The sequence below is a fragment of the Falco cherrug genome, chromosome 6, assembly GCF_023634085.1.
Source record: "Falco cherrug isolate bFalChe1 chromosome 6, bFalChe1.pri, whole genome shotgun sequence".
NCBI classification, from domain to species: Eukaryota; Metazoa; Chordata; class Aves; order Falconiformes; family Falconidae; genus Falco; species Falco cherrug.
The window spans coordinates 8,744,346-8,753,321 of record NC_073702.1 but is presented as its reverse complement, the minus strand read 5'-3'; positions in this window follow the sequence as shown (position 1 = coordinate 8,753,321).

Genomic DNA, 8,976 nt, shown 5'->3' with positions numbered 1-8,976 from the left:
ATAGTCTTAAAAATGAGGGATTTTTTAAAATTATGTGAACTGGGCATCAGGTTCTTTTTATTTCCACTCCAGCCTCTTGAGATCTTGCTCATCTTCTTTAAGGGTGTCTGTTGTGGCCTGTGCTGCCCCTCTGTCCTTCTGATATGACAAAGGCCACAGCACATTTGTAACAAACATGGGAAGGAGGAAGCTGTGAACGGGGCCTGTGTCTTTTCTAATGTGCTGTTAACCTGTATGTCCAGTTCACTGCTGATTATCTTTAGGGTAATATCTTTATTGCTGCTTTCTGTCCATCTTCTGCCGTGACAGTGATGTTACTACAAAGAGTGGCCATTCTGGCATGGGTTTCCAGTTAAACGTTGCGGTATCTCTTGATGACTAGCAGCGTACTTGGCTCAGGACTTGTGCTGGTTTCACAGATCTGCTTCATGCAGTGCCCAGATTGCACCTTCACCCTTGGCATGTGACAGAGACCTCCCAGAGCAGCGTCTTTGCCCCTGCCTCCATGTCTGTGTCCGCTCTGGTAGGTAGAGGAGACCCAGGCCCCCTCCCTGTTCCTGAGGGCTGGGGCACTGCGTGGCTCACATCTGTCCACCTGAACTCCCTTCTGTCCCGCACTAGGGCCATCTCACCCAAACGGCCCCTCCTGGCAGCAAGGGACAGAACAGAGTGTCCTGCAGCTGCTGGCACAGCAAGGTGACCGAACGGCACGTCCACAGGGGCTGGTGTCAGGCAATTTGGCATCGACTGCTGATTTCCAGAGGAAGGCAATACTGCATCTGGGAAGGGAATCAGGATCAATGGTGTTTAGTCTGTGGTGGGGCCATAAAGCCCCTCGATTTTCTTCCTACCCCTTGGAAACATCAGGACGGTAATGCTACAACCAGGGCTTTTGGTGTTTTTTTTTGTTTGGCCTTCCCCCTCCACCCCTTGCCCCAAATGAAATAATTTCTTCAAAATGCATTCATCTTAAGTAAGCAAGAAACTTTTGGTCTGGCACCCTTTTAATGTTGAAGCGCATTGTTTTCCTCTGGCATTGCAAAGGGCTCGCTGTGTGCACAGGCTGGGGTTGCAAAGCGGAGAGCCGGGAGCGGGCTCAGGAGGATGCGGGCTGTAGCGGGTTTCTGAGCGTTTTGCATCCACTTGAGGGCACCATGGCATTGCTCATAGCAGAGCTTTTCCTAACTGCGTGGTGGACCGTTCCCTGCATTTTAAAGGAATCTTTTAGAAAAAAGCAATGGCTTAATTTATTTAAAAGCACCACTATCTCGTAAGAACGCTTGCTTCTGATCTGTTTTATCTTCCCCTGGATTATGGGCATCTTGTCCTAGTACACAAGACCCTCTATTGCAGTAAAGTAATTACACCAACCCTTTCAGTAACTTCAGACAGGGAGGTGAGCTTTGTGGGTGAACAGGCTCAAATGCAGAGAAAATATGGAGTAATTTGGTTCTGAGCTCTGGTAAGATATGACCTTTGCTTGGAGAGCCAAGGTGGTGACAACTCATTTGAGAAGGGCCTGAAAGCTGAAGGCAGCCTCTGTGCCTGGCGTTGCAGGTGGGCCAGGCATGCAGCCCCCCGCACCATCACTCCGGCAGGCAAAGCCTCCTCCGCTGAGATGCTGAACTGCGTCTTCCTTCCTTCCTTCCTTCCTACCTCCCGTGCCCGCTTCCCGTCCTTCCTCTTACTTCACACACTGCTTTAATCTCAGCCTCCAATGTTTCCAGCCACAACCAGGCTAATGCAGTGATGGTTTTTATTACCCTCTGCAACATCCCCTGAAGGCAGGGGCAAGTCCAGATTTGAGTGCAGCTGCATTCACTCAGCAAAGTAAGTCCCTTCAACAAGGTCACCTTCGTGTGGCCGAGTGGGTCGACCTGCACAGCTCCTGTGAGCAGCAAAGGCTGAGCAAGCCCCAGGACCCAGCTAGCCCTCAGTCACCCTGTGTCTGCTCAAAGATGCAGCATCTTGGCTTTGTTGCTTGAAGGATGGCAGTGCTGATAGTGGCTGATGGATGGCTACTTGCTGGTTTTAGAGGGGTTCTAAATTTTGGCAGCGAGGGTTGACTGAGGCTCTGACTAAACTGGAAAGGGCAAAAGGGTGGTCTGCTCCTGCTAGGGACAGTTGCTAACCACACAGGAGTGCTTCAAAGCACTGTGGAGAGCTGCCCAAGGAAACTTCCTGAGGGGTACTTTGAATTTAAGCTTATTACCTTGGAGTAATAAAAAAAAGGTGTGTGCTTTTCTGGCAAGCACTGCGGGCCTTGGAGTTGTGCGCCAAAAGTATTTCTGTTTGTATTTCAGAGGCTGGGCCACTTCAGGCTTGTCAGCGCAAGAACAGGCTCCCAAATGCTTAAAGCTTCAGTAGGAGATCCGTCCTACAAAGTGAGCAAGAGCATGAGAAGATTTAATCTGGGGCTCAGCCTGGGACTCTGGAGGGTCCTGGCTGGCAGGGCACCGGGCAAAGAATCAGGAAAAACGGGTTTGAGTCTCAAATCTACCACTGGGTTGTGTGAAAAACCGCACGGCCTCTCTGAGCCTCAGCTTCTCTAGCCACACGCCGTACTTAATTATGCTCAAAATCAATAGTCTAAAATGTAAGGGTGGTATGGCTGTCTAGGTTTGCTTCTGTTATTTATGACCTTATTGAGGACCTTATCTTTCTCAGTGACTCATCTCTTCCAGAACCACTCTGCAACAGATGAAATTTCACCCGGATAAAAGGCTTTAGGCAGGCTAGCATTGGTCTAAGGGGTGAGAAATATGAAAGCTTCTTGTCACTGGGTCACCTGCTTCCTCGCCAAACATTTATCTCTGAGGTTTTAGCTTTGTTGAATGAGGTTGGTAGTCAGGCTGTGAGATTTGGGATCGCCAGTCATTCTGGTGAGCTTGTGCCAGCTGGGGGCGAGGCGCAGCCCACGCTCTCCACAGAGGCTGCAAATCGGGCGACGGCTGATTATCATGAACTGTTTGGAGAAGGAATATCGATAGAAATAATTCCCTGGCTTTCCCTGGCGAGATCCCAGATGTCTCCCACTCACAGAGCCGTCGCGGTGGGAGAGCTGTGCGAGGGTGTCCCGCTGCCACAGCCAGCCTGCGGTACCTGGCCTGTCTCTTGCTTCACAAGTCAACATGCGGCTTAACAGCCCAGGGATCAACTCCACGAGTCATTGTGTCCATTATCCCCATCCTCTGTCCAGCCAGGTAATCAGCTGATTTTCTGTAAAGGAGTCAAAACTATGAACTGTGAACGCTAACTCCAGGAAAGTTTCTGAGTCACCCTTGTAAAGCAGTTTGGTGTAGGTGTCAGAAGAAAATGGTTCTTGTTCACCAGCATCTAAGAGAAGCCTGTTTAAGAGGTATCTACACAGTTCAAAAAGGCGTTGAGAAATCGGCTTGGCTCTATGCTTTTCTGGGGTTTACCCCCTTCAGAGGCCTGTAGGCTCTCCTTTGGTTGTCTGTGAACTCTGCACTCTCCCTTCAAGGTGCTGGGTAGCTCAGCTCTGTTTCTCAGTCTTTAGCTCCTTTCCCGTCCTGCCCAGTTGCTCCATCCATGCCATGAGCAGTGGTTACCTGCAAATCCCTCTTGCTCCTTGCTTTCACATATATGCATTAGCTTGGCAGCCCCTAGTACCTTTATGCCTCATCTTCTCCAGTGCACATTTTTCATGTAAGGTCTTCCTTTATCTCAGGTTGTTCTCCTGGCCACCACCTCTGATGCGGTTAGATACAGATTCCACCTGTGTTGCCACAGAGCGGTCATTGCAAACCTGTTTTGCATTTCTAGCTCTATCTTGTAAGGCAGCACTTCCCAAAATAACCTTTGCCTCCCTGTTTTCATTTCACATGGAAATCCTATTCAATATCAACATGCAGTGGAACATGGGGATGAAGGTGTGAAGGACTTTGTCAATAAATTTGGGTGGGGATATAGCTTTTTTTTTTTGCTTTTTTTTTTTTTTTTCTTCTTTGCCCTATGCCTTTTGTGAATATAAACTGGGAAATAATATTAAGAGTTAACATCACTGGAAACAGGTGCAGCCAGAAGGAAGTCATAGGTGATGTTAGCTGGGGAAAGCTGCTCCTGTGCTTTCTCTTGGACTGCTCTAAAACACAGCAAAGTGTATGCAGAACCATGATTAAAGAGGCCTGCTTGTGCTTAAATACTTATATGTGTAAATGATGGCTTTATTTTTTAAAAAACAACAACTTTGGTGTCTTCGTAAAGTTGACATTAAAGCACTGGTTTCACGGTGTGAAGTAAAAGACAACATCAAAGCAATCCTGCTTGAGGCTTGGTGTCAAATGGTACACACTGCATTGTGGCTTTATAATGTAAACACGGTCATGTCAGACCAGAGATTAATATTTTCCATTAATTTTACTTGTTGCATAAACAAGATGGGATTATGTGTATTTTGGTTTTGAAACAGTATATTTAGCAAGCACATGCTGCTGCTGGATCCCAATTAAAGGTTAACTACAGTCAGCTGTCATATTGGTCTCTTATCAGTTGTTTTCTATCTGTGAAGTCAACTTGTATATAATTCTCTGTCCTTGGATTTTGCAATTACATCTGGGTAGTTTGGTTTACCTTTAAGGTGGTTGGAGTGAAAATAAAAGACTCATGAAGATCATTGTCAGATCAAAAGTCCATGGGTTCATGCGTAGAAGTATCGGGTGTGTGGTCATCCTGTTCATAGCTGATCCATCTGCACGCTCAGGGGCTCCGAAGTGTACCTGGATTTGCCAAATGATGGAGTGAGAAAAAAGAAATCTTGGAAATAGAGTAACAGAGCAAAGCTTTGTAATACTTTACAAGCGGGGAAGCATTTTTCCATTACTGCTGCTCTTGCTATTTGTATTACCATGAATAGCAGCTGTTACATGTGATCCACATTCATGAGGATATATCCCAGCAAGTATCTTAGAGATAATGATATATGGTAATCAGGTTTAATCTGCCTTCCGTTTTTACTTTCACATTTAGAAATGTTCTGGGTTTTTTGAGAGAAATGAGCTAGGATGCACCTGCAAGTTGATAGAACACACTTACTTCTTATATGAATTTGTTTTGTGATGACTCCAAAGAAGGTCAAGGTCCAGATGTTTTACCTGCTCTACAAACATCCAGTGACAAACGAGCGCACAAATCAGAAGGCAGCAACGAGAGGGCCAGCAGAAAGCATTTGACTATAAAGGAAGTTAATGCACATTTTGATGTATCTTTACGTGCCATTGTTTCTTTTAGCATTTTCGAATTATAATACCAGCTATGTGCAGCTAAAGGCACATCCAAACCCATCGGTGCTAGAAAAGCTTTATTTGCAGGGGAAAACTCTTTTGCTGTTAGAAAAGAAAGCTAAAGGGGAAAAAATCTTCCTGTGTTCCTGGTTTTTATCTTCTTTGAGATTAAAACTGTCATAGTAAGCTCCCAGCTCAGACAGGGAAGTGTTAATATCTTAATAAGCAATAACAATGGAAAGCATTAACCAGTAATAATATTTTTTTCCAAAAATTTTCTTTTATTTGCTTGCTTAGTTTGCTTCCTCAGTTGTTCTCTTCTTCTAAACACCTCCATCTGTGAGATTTCAGTGTCAGGATTTAACATGTAACAGAATGCACAAAGGCCTTGCTCTTAATCTTGCTCTTACCCTTCTCAGCACCAAAGTGGTTGCATGGCCATGGGGTACCTGAGACGTTTTCATGGGTTTACCGTAAACGGCGGAGGTGTAATCAAACATGACCTGGAGCACTTCAGTGCTACTGCAGTGGTGCAGTCATTCACTTTGATGACATCAATACTTGTGCACCTGCTCTATTGTCAAAATGTTCTCAGTAATATTTTTCAGAAGAAAGTTTGATCTACCGGAGACCTCTTCCTCTCCTGTTATGATTATTTGGTGGGGTGGGATTTTTTATGTTCTACTCATTTTTTCCATTCTCTTGCTGCCTGAAATGACATTTTGGGTCTAGACGTGTGTTTTCTGATGCTATATCACCAATCTGCTCATCCTCCACGCACACTGAAACACAAATGCAAACAGAAGGTGAGGAAAGCTAGCTAATGAACCAGCTAAACCTCTGCCTGCTATTTTTTTCAAACCGTACAGCTTACACATGAATTCAGGGTGAAAAAAAAGTTCTTGCAAAAATAAATATTTTTAGCTAATCTGCATGGCATTTTTAATATACTGTATATTACTTGTTTTAACTTTAGAAGTGTTCAAAGCGACATCTTATTTTGACATTTAAAATACAAACAGAATTAATTTTTCCCTTATTTGTTTTGTCTTCGTTTTTGCTTCAGATATTGAGGGTTTAAAGGTGACGCTGAGAGTCACAAGAAACCAAGCGTCTCATGTTAATAGTTGCTGAAGGGAAAATGTGTGTGAAATTAAAATTTTCACAGTATTTTTTTCTACTGGGTGTTCCATTTTTACGTTTGATCTGAAAAACAAACCTATTCTTTGCCATAGGTTATAGTTTAGTAGTAATGTTAGCATGCACAGCAGCAAACAGAGCAACCGTGAACGCTGTCCTTCCACACGCTGCTTTTGTTACTGAACAGGTCACAGACCCTGGCTCCCATGCTCAACACAACTGCGCGGCAAACAAAATCACTAGTGGATGCCCTGGGGTGGGAAGTGCTGGAGGGAGCCCTGCCCCAAAAGGTCCCGGGAAGAGTCTCACCCGAGCTGGTGAGACTCATTCTGCTGAACCAGATACAAGATTTTTGCCCATCCATCAGACCAGCTCTCCTGTCCTTTCCCATCAGTGAACCAGCTCAAGGTAATCTTCTTCTCTCTGCAGATGACTTCTCTCCTGCTTTCTAAAGCAGGTAAGACACTCTGCGGGGCCTGGTGGGTGCAGAAGTGCGCGGGGCCCGGCAGGAGCACAGAGCTCTGTGGGGGTGGCCTCCTACCACAGGATGGGACCTGCTGGGTCAGCTTAGTACATCTTGTCCCAGCAGCCTCTCTAGACCCTGAGCTGGGGAACTGGGTTGAGGTACCCTCCAAAATTCTATCACCTCCACGTGTGTGGTTGCCATCAACTCCAGTCTCAAATGAGATCAGTTAATGAGCTGTGTCATTTATTACCACTTAGGAGGTTGCAAAAAACATGATTAGCAGGGTACATGGTGTGGGTGCAGAATAGGAGGTTTAAGATGAACCATATCCTGGGATTTGGGCATTTCCCAGCTCTGCTCTACAATGAACTGAGAGCTTGTTAAGGGTCTTGGCCAGTTACGGGAATAGCTGTGACCTGTCTGAGGGGGGACAAACCCTCCAACCCTGTCCAAAGGAGTTTCACATCTCCCCAACAGCTGGTATCAAGTACTGGCTTAGTGGAAGGAAGTGCTAGAGCCTTTCCTCTTTGACCTAATGAACAAGAAGTCTACAGGGTGGGAGGAGGGAGGAAAAGGGGGAGAGGTTTGGACCAGAATGACCCCCACTGTTGGATCTGAGTTATAAAGGGAAGCAGGTCATGAAGGTATAAACCCTTCAGTCCACCTGAGTTCGGATGTACCCTCCTGCAGGACTGCTGCGAAGCTCTGGCCGTCTCTGTGTCACAGGAATCGGGAAGGGGGAAAGGATTGTTGAGCACTAACCTGTGCTTCTCACGGCTCTTTCTCTGTGTTCACACAAGCCTTGCAGCTCTACTGACTGATCTGGATTCTCCAGCACTCTCAGCTGCTTTCAGATGAATCTTGCCTTTCTGAACATGATTTCGAGTACATGGCTGGGCTCTGAGGTGCCTGTTCCCTTCAGGGTGGTAGTTCTAGGCATCAGACACGCTCTCAAGGTCAATGCTCTTCATACACGTGTTCCCCAGGGCAGCTAAAGGAGAAAAGGGCATGTCCCTGCTTAGTTTCAAAGGCCAGTTTGAGAGGTGGCAATGCAGGCATGTCTGCTTTCGGTAGTCACTGAAAGCTAGGAGCAGTCACCGGCACATAGCATGATAAAATGACTCCCAGATTCCGTGGGTCTCAAAGAAGAATGTTACACTAGGACTAGAGAAAACGCTTGATTTCTTGCCTACTCTTTTATAGTATGTTTGAAATCAGTACATTGCATACATTTCAATTTCCACTGCTCTAATGAACTGATGAGTTCCTGAAACAGTTTAATGGAGTTTCCACTGAGCTTAAAATAATAGTATTTTTCTTAAAGTGGTTAAGTGCAGACTTTTATGAGACAAATGGAGCCAGATTTCTCTTTCAAAAATATGATTTTTGCAAATGTGCTTCCTTCTAAAAATCTCAGAGCTATTTTTCAGAGTGATAGGAATAATGTAAACGCCAGAGTAAGCAGCAGTTGATCTCACAATGCTGAAATCGCAATACTGAATGAGCAAAGCAGACATTTACTGCATATAGAAATAGGTCCAGAAGAAGGTCTGAATGTCTTTCGAACTACCAGTACACACCATGGGAATGCTTCTGTCTTGTGCCCGTCTTTGCCTCCTTAGGAAACTCACATCTACATATGAATATTTGCAAATAAGATTTACCCTGCTATAATCTGCTCTTCCTAAAATGTGCTCAGGTTTATCTTTTCCTCCTTTCCCTCCCTTCAGTTTTTACCCTGTACTATTTAAAAGTTTCAGGATCTTCTACTCTCTCAGCATCCTGGTTCATCCTGCACAGAGACACCGTGACTATCTTACTGTGAAATTCATTTTCTTAGCCTTAGTTTCCTCATCCTGTTTGCTCAAAACCATACTGCTCTTTGGCAAGGTTTTCACAGCCTTTCTTCTTTTCTCCTGCCGGACTCCACGGTTATCAGAAAGCTGTCTCTCTTCCCAAAGTATCTTGATAACAGAGCCTCACACATGGAGATAGAAGGGTTTCCTTTACAATTTCCAACATCTATGTGACTCAACATCTTTTCTGCCTCCCCAGTTTTGTCAGACCAAGCTATTCCCAAAGGAATGATTGCCTAAAGGTTGGCAGACTCTTGCTCTTGTTGGTCTT